This window comes from Somniosus microcephalus, chromosome 11, assembly GCF_052327205.1.
Source record: "Somniosus microcephalus isolate GS21.2 chromosome 11, FLI_Smic_1.0, whole genome shotgun sequence".
Taxonomy (NCBI): Eukaryota; Metazoa; Chordata; class Chondrichthyes; order Squaliformes; family Somniosidae; genus Somniosus; species Somniosus microcephalus.
The window spans coordinates 124,237,868-124,246,213 of NC_140997.1; the positions used below are offsets into that span (position 1 = coordinate 124,237,868).

The 8,346-nt window shown below is 44.8% G+C and overlaps 1 pseudogene; it reads left to right on the top strand.

The window, feature by feature from the left end:
• Positions 1-6,251: 6,251 nt before the first annotated feature.
• Positions 6,252-8,037, top strand: LOC147110851 (putative G protein-coupled receptor 139; annotated as a pseudogene).
• The last annotated feature ends 309 nt before the right edge of the window (positions 8,038-8,346 follow it).

Here is an 8,346-nt window from a genome sequence, read left to right on the forward strand (position 1 = left end):
GAATACCACGGGGGCCCACAGCACAACGTCCAGTGCGCAAGTTAAGTGCAGGTTAGAGGCTTGTGCCCTCGGGAAGCCTCTGACACGAATTTCTGGGCCTTTGTGTCTGTTAAGTTCCCCCTGTTATACACTTACGCGCATTCAAAACCTTTTGGACTCTTACTGTGCAATTGCTGGCTGCCATCCAAAAGCCCTCAAATCAAATCACAGAGATGCCACGTCCGCTCCTACTTGGCTTACGCATGTTCTAGACATAAGAGAATAATACATCAACTGTTTTTGAACAACAAGACACATATTTGGGTTAATTATGGCAATACAACGGCACATGTCTCCAGTTTGCAGAGATATAGCGTCCTAGCTGTTTCTGTGAAAGGCTTAGGTTTTAGTTTCGTTGGAGAAGTCGTAACATTCCATTACAGTGGCAGCTACACCTGACCTTGCCTCTCAGGCTAGTTGCACTCTATGTATCATCCTTACTGTGGCTAATATCCACCTTTCACCCACAACCTCCCTATTCGGCTATAGCAATTCTCTTTCTCACCCATAAGCTTACAGCATAAGTACATAATTTTAATTATAAGCACAATGATTACATATATATAATTCAGGTTACCATTACATAAAAATGATGATAACAGATTTCTACATTTAATTCATATACATGATTATAACCTCATTACAGATGATTGGATTGGAGGCAGTTATAGAGTGGTGTTCCCCAGAGGTCTGTACAAGGACCACTGCTTATCTTGATATATATTAATGACTTGAGCTTGGGTTTACAGGGAACAATTCAAAATTTGCAGATGACAGAAAACTTGCAAGTATAGTGAACAGTGGGGAGGATAGTGGTAGACTTGAAGAAGACATAGGCAGGTTGGTGGAATGGGCAGACACGTGGCTGATTAAATTTAACGCAGAAAAGTGTGAAGTGTTACATTTTGGTGGGAAGAACGAGAAGAGGCAATATAAACTAAAGTGTACAATTCTAAACTGGGTGCATGAATAGCGAGACCTGAAGGTGTAGGTGCTCAAATAGTTGAAGGTGGCAGGGCAGTTTGAGAAAGCGGTTAAAGAAACATTCGGTATCCTGGGCTTCATAAATAGAGGCATAGAGTACAAAAGCAAAGAAGTTATAATGAAAGTATATAAAACACTGGTTCAGCATGAACTGGAGTATTGTGTCCAATTCTGGGCGCCACACTTTAGCAAGAATGTGACGGCCTTAGAGACATTGCAGAAAATAATTCCGAGAATGATTCCAGGGACGAGGGACTCCAGTTACGTGGATAGACTAGAAACACTGGGGATATTCCCCTTAGAGCAGAGAAGGTTGAAAGTAGATTTCATAGATATATTCAAAATCATGAGGGGTTTAGACGGAGTAGATAGAGAGAAACTGTTCCCATTGGCGAAAGGGTCGATGAACCAGAAGACACAGATTTAAGGTGATTGGGAAAAGAACCAAAAGCAACATGAGAAATATTTTTTTATGCAGCGAGTGGTTAGGACATGGAATGCACTGCCTGAAAGGCTGGTGGTGGCAGACTCCATCGGGGCTTTCAAAAGGGAATTGGATAAATACCTGAAGGAAAAAAATGCAGGGCTACGATGAAAGGGCGGGGAAGTGGGACTAGCTCAAGTGCACCTGCACAGAGCCAGCACGGGCTCGAGCGGCCGAATGGCCTCTTTCTGTGCTGTAAATATTCTGTGTTTCTATGATTATAGATATTTATTATAAGATATTAAATCAATATTCTAAAATCCAATTAATGCATGATTTTCTTGCACCATGGCTTTACAGATTGTGGTCTTATCCAATTTTGTGGCTGTTGATGGCGCACGGCGTCTAGTAGAAGCTAAGTTTTGAGCTGCTAATTCTGTTCTGAATCATTTAGCAAGGTGGTCGTGCCACACAACATGTTGGAGGTTCTCCGCAGTGAATAGACGGCACTTCGTCTCGACAAGAACTGTGCGGTGGTCTCTCCTAAATATACTGTCATAAACAGATGCATCTGCGACAAGTAGATTACTGTGGACGAGGTCAACTAAGTTTTCCCTCGTGTTGTTTTTCTCACCACCTGCCCCAAGCTGAGTCTGGCAGCTATTTCCTTCTGGAGTCGGCCAATTCGGTCAGTAGAGGTGCTACTGAGCCAGTTTTGATTTTGGACATTTAGGTCCGCCTCTCAGAGAACATTCTGTGCCCTTGCTACCCTTAATGTTTCTTCCAATGGTGTTCAACATGAAAGAGCACTTCTTCGTCACTGATGGAGGCTGGTATGTGGTAATCAGCATGAGGTTTGCTTGCCCATGTTTGGCCTGATGGCATGAGACTTCATGAGAGCGGCAGTCAATATAGAGTATTCCCAGTGCCGTAACTTCACGAATGTATACCAGACTGTTGGCACATCTTGGAGGTTTCTCCTGCTGGTGGGACAGCACATACCCACGGATGGTGATAGAGGAGCCTTGGACATTAGCTGCCGGACTGGGCATTTGGCAGGTGGTGAGAGAACAATCACGAGAGTAAAAACTACTTGACCTCGTCCTCACCATCTACCTGTTGCAGATGCATCTGACAATTACAGCACTGATAGCAGTGACCAGCGCACGGTCCTTGTGGAGATGGAATCCCGTGCTAAATGGGATAGAATCAGATAAGATCAAGCAGCTCCAAGCTGGGCTCGGTGAGGCGGGTGGCCATCAGCTGCAGCAGCATTGTATTACACCTGAACCTGTAAACTCATGGCACAGAATATCCCTCATTGTGCTGTTACCATCAAGCCAGGGCCTTTGCAACCTTCTTCAGCCAGTATTGCTGAGTGGATGAACCGTCTCAGCCTGCTCCTGAGATCGCCACCTTCACAATTAGCTCAGAAATTCGGGTCTCCACGGGTGAGTACGCACGGGGTACTCACCTGTAAGCCCAATGGAAGTGCCGGTTTCCTGCATGCACTGCACAAGCGCGGGAAACCGGTACTTCCAGTCCCCTGAACGAAGGGGTTCAGAGGTCAAACACGTGCACGGGAGAGGCTGCGCGTGCGCATCAAACTTAGGTTTCTTTTGCAGGTTTTCCCGGGAGGGTAAGTCTCCAGAAGTTAGACATTTAAAAACCAGGCGTAAGGCCTGCTTTTTACAAGGTAAGTGGTGAATTAATTAAAATTAAAACATTTTTCCACAGGTTTATTATTTTTAAACACTTTAAAGTGAGGTAAGTTTATTTTTAGCCCCGTTAGAAAATAAAATTATTTTTTTCAAAAATTTAAATTATTGTTTAAAATAGTTATTTCATGCAATTTTTAGTTTATTTAAAAAATGTGAATTTTTTAAAACATTTATTTGAAGTTTTAGTGCTATTTTGGGGCCGAGGTATTTGTAAGTTTTGACAGCTCTTCCTGTCAATCTTATGAATGGAGCACTCCCTGCTCCGATTGGCTCTCCATGTCCCACATGATCCCAGGGGACGCACTGAACTAACTGCGCCCCTGGGATACGCAAGCACTGTGCACCGGCAGCTGGACCAGGCCCCGGATCGGAATTCCACGTGGGCCCACAGCTCAATGGCTGGCGCGCAGGGTAAGTGCAGGTCGGGGGCTCGCATCTGCGGGAAGCCCCCGACCCGAAATTCTGGGCCAATGTCAGTTTCATCCAATTCGATTCACTCCACGTGACATCAAGAAACGACTGAGCGCGCTTGATACGGCAAAGTCTGTGGCCCGACAGCATCCGGGCTGTGGTGCTGCAGATTTGTGCTCCTGATCCAGCTGCACTTCTAGCCAAGCTCTTTCAGTACAACTACAACATTGGCATCTACCGATATAGTGAAAAATTACCCCGGAATGACCTGTCAACAATAATCAGGACAAATCAAATTCGGCCAATTAACACCTCATCACCTTACTCTCAATTATCAGCAAAGTGATGGAAGGTGTAGTCGCCATTGCTATCAAGTGTCCCTTAATGATCAATAACCTGATCATGGATGCTCAGTTTGGTTTCCACCACGTTAACATGGCTCCAGATCTCATTACAGCTTATTCCAAACATGGACAAAGGATCAGAATTCCAGAGGTGAGGTAACGATGATTGCCCCGGACATCAAACAGCATTTGACCTAGTGTGACATCCAGCAGCCCTGGTAAAATTGACGTAAATGGGTTTCAGGGGGAAAAGAATTCTCTGGCTGGAGTCATCCCTAGCAAAAAGGAAGATTGTTGCAGGTCAGTCATATCAGCCACAGAACATCGCTGAAGTATTACCTCAGGGCAGTGTTCGAGACACAACCATCTGAAGCAGCTTCATCATTGAAGTTCCGGCCATCATAAGAACAGAAGAGTCTGGATGTTCGCTGCTGATTACAGAGTGTTCCGTTCCATTCATAGTTCTTGGGATAATGAAGCCCACATGCAGCGAGAGCAGGACAACGTGCGGGCTTGGGCTGAAAAATGGCAAGAAATATTGCTGACAGACATATGCCAGGAATTGAAAAAATCCAAAAAGAGTGAGTGTAACCACCTCCCCTTGAAAGCCAACGGCATTACCATTGTCGAAACTCCCAGCACAAACATCGTAGGAGACACCAATGACCAGAAAATTAACAGGAGGAGCCAAATAATTAATGTGGCTGCAAGAACAGGTCAGAGGTCGGGTGTTCTGCGGCGAGTATCCCACCTCCTGACTCCCCAAATTCTTTCTCCCATTTACAAGGCAGGAGTGTGATGGAATACTCGCCACTTGCCTTGATGAGTGCAGCTCCAACAACACTCAAGTAGCTCAACAGTTCCAGGAAAAAGCAGCTCTCTTGATTGGCACCGATTCACCACTTTAACCATTCACTCCGTCCACCTCCGTTGCACTGTGACTGCAGTATGTACCATGTACTGCAGCAACTCGCAAAGTTTCTTCGACAGCCCCTCCCAAACATGCAAACTCTGTCGCCTGGAAGGACAAGGACAGCAGGCACATTGTGAAAACGACCACCTGCCAGTTCAACTCCAAGTTACACACTATTCAGACTTGGAATTATGTCTCCGTTTCTTCATCGCCCTTCGGTCAAGATCCTGGAAATCCCTCCCTAACAGCACTGTGGGAGGACTTTCAACAAATGGACAGCAGTTGTTTAAGAAGGCGGCTCACCACCAAATTCTCAAGGGCAACTGGTGATGGGCAATAACGTTTGGCCTTGACTGTGCACACCAACATCCCGTGAGCAAATAAAAAAAACGTCAGAAGCAGTAATGGTAGAGATGAGTCATCACCCATTGGCTTAGATTATTGTTACCAGCAGTAACATTTGAGATGGGTGACTGCCAGCAATATTAAAATCGGATCACCAGGAATAATGGTGATTAGGGTCACCTACATTATTATTAGAGCCATGTAAGCACCAGTAATATGATCGTAGAGTCACCAGCAGGAATGTAACAGTAGGGGCATAGCCATTAATGTTAGAGTAGGGTCACCCCCAGTCATGTTAAAGTAGAGCCACCGCAAGTAATGTTTGAGTAGGGTCTCCCCCGTCATGTTAATGTACAGGCACCACCAATAATGTTAGAGTAGGGTCATCACCAGTTTGTTAGAGTAGTGTCTTCACCAGTAATGTTAGAGCAAGGGCACCACCAGTGACGTTAGAGTAGAGCCACCAACAGTAATGATAGAGTAGAGTCACCACCACTAAAGTTAGAGTAGGGCCAGCACAAATAATGTTAGAGTAGGGTCACCACCAGTAATGTTAGAGTAGGTTCACCACCTATAATGATAGAGTAGAGTCATCACCATTATTGTTGGAGTAGCGTCACCATCAGTAATGTTAGAGCCGATTCAACATCATTCATCATCACAGTAAAAAACACAGTTTAATTAGGCAATGGATGAGCGACGATTTCACCAAATTAAGATGAGGCTCCAAGAAATCAACGCAATATCCGGGGGAATGTTTGCTTTATCCTTCAGGATTTACTGGACACGCGCAGAGTGCAGTGCTTCTGGGATTACTTTCCGTTAATGGATGCTAATAGACGGAGTTTCATGGACTGAGCTGTTCAATTTCCCCATTGGCGGCCCGGGCGCACTGAAGTTGAAAATCGCTCCTTGTTTGTTAAGTGACTGTAACTAAAGCCAATTATTGTGTAACCGGATTGTCTCACCGGGGCACCGATTGATCTATAAAGGGGGAGCATTTACAGATCTCAGAAACACTCAAGCCGGAACCGTAAAGTAGCTCAGAATTCACACAAATCTTAAAAACAATGGTACGGCCAATAATTCTACAGATACGGGACATTTACTACCATGTCCTCGCAGCATTTGGCATTCCCGGTAAGTCAATGTATACTGTTGCCTAATACCTGTTGACTATCTCAGTGTTAATGTAACAGATTCCGAGAATGTCCACACTGCAGAGTCATTTATTCACCGGGATCAGTCGGTGAAAATCAGCGGCAATCCCAATCGCCCGCGCGACCGCTGAGGCGCTGTTCCGGTCGCTGGATCGCGGGCACCGGGTGCTCAATGTTCCTCCCTATACTGAGGGAGGGCGAGGCTGATTCCCCGGCCTCTCCAACAACACATAGCTAAGTAAAGAATGTGTTGCTCAGTGCCCATAGTAATCACGTCTTTTGTGCCGTTGTTCCCTGTCTACATTACGTTGATAATAACTCGGACTGCAGAAACTTCCATCCAACAGGCGTTTTACGAAATAAATTCCACGCTGGAAGGAGCTCCCCTCCTCTCTGCAGCGTTTGTTTATAACTTGAACGCTTGTTTTTTATCGGAGTTGAGAATTTTATTTGAAATATATCTTTCCATTAATTGCCGTGTAATTATATTTAATACTTGACTGAAGTTTGCTGGACGGACGGCGTGTTTTCAGCCCCTCGATATTGAATGTTCAGTGATTTCATTCCTTTAAATAAAGTGTCTTCACCATCGCCTATGTTAATGAAAAAATCTGAGATTTATCTGAATGCCCCCGTTACTGACCTCTTGTTGCTCCTTCTTACAGCGAACCTACTGACAATCGTGATTCTCTCCAGAGGAAACTGCGGCCTTTCCAAATGTATCTCTGTCTACATGGTGGCCATGGCAACAGCAGATCTACTGGTCATGATCATCAATGTATTATTGAACCGCATTTTACGTTATTACTTTCCACATACATTCCTGTCGTTAACTGCCGTCTGTAAGTTCATTATATACCTGCAATGTGTCGCCCTCTATCTGTCGGTGTGGTTTACAGTCTCGTTCACATGTGACCGATTTGTAGCTATATGTTGTAAGAGGTTTAAAACCAAGTATTGCACAGTGAGAACTGCGGCCGGGATTATAACAACGGTCTCTGTCCTGATCTGTTTACAGAGCCTCCTGTTTTGGTTTGCATTTGAACCTGCGCGAATAATTAACAATGTTCACTGGGGTTGCCGCTCCAGAGCGGAGTTTATTTCATCGCCTGTAGGTGTGGTGTTTTCCTGGCTACGGAGCATTTGTTTTTCTTGGCTTAGTTATGTTTTGATATTACTGTTTAATTGTTTGACAGCCAGACGTATTTTAGTGGCCAGTCGAGCCCGCAGGGGACTACGGGGGCATAACAGTGAGAATCAGAGCGATCCCGAGATGGAGAGCCGAAGGAAATCCATAATTTTACTGTTCAGTGTATCGGGCAGTTTTGTATTGTTGTGGCTGACAACTACCGTTACTTATTTAACTACCGGACCGACAAGCACCACGCATTACCGAGGCGATTATGCAGCCCCTGCCTATATTGCCGCTGAAACCGGATATATGCTCATGTATTTGAGTTCCTGTACAAACACGTGCATTTATGCAGCTACACAAACTAAATTCAGGAACGAGCTGATGCAGCTGATGAAAACTCCTTGGACATTTATTTGCAAATAAATGAAAAAAAAAACAAAGATTCTTGTCCAAATTAGAGAGCAAATACTATGGTTTGCTGTAGTGAAAATTAAAAGGCAGCAGAGAACATTTACTCCAATTTGTGCCTTGTGTTTGATGTCTGCTGCTTTCCCCGGATGAACATGATCGATTCCCGCTAAAACAGCGCACTTCCCGCTCAAGAACCAAAGAGAACAGTTATGATTGAGCTTCAGCAGTGGAGTAGAACTTGTGGGCGTCAGCGTTAACTTGCTTACACCGTAGTTACTGGAATGAGACGCCCCAGTATAATTAATAGTTAAAGGTTACTTTAATGTAGAACCTATGTGATACAATCGTGGTTTTCTGTAATTCTGTAATGTTGGTGTGAATGTTGCAGGCGCTGGTCTCCCCATCAGACTCCTCCCCACATTGTCTCCTGGACCAATAGAACGGAGTCCTGGCTCCTGA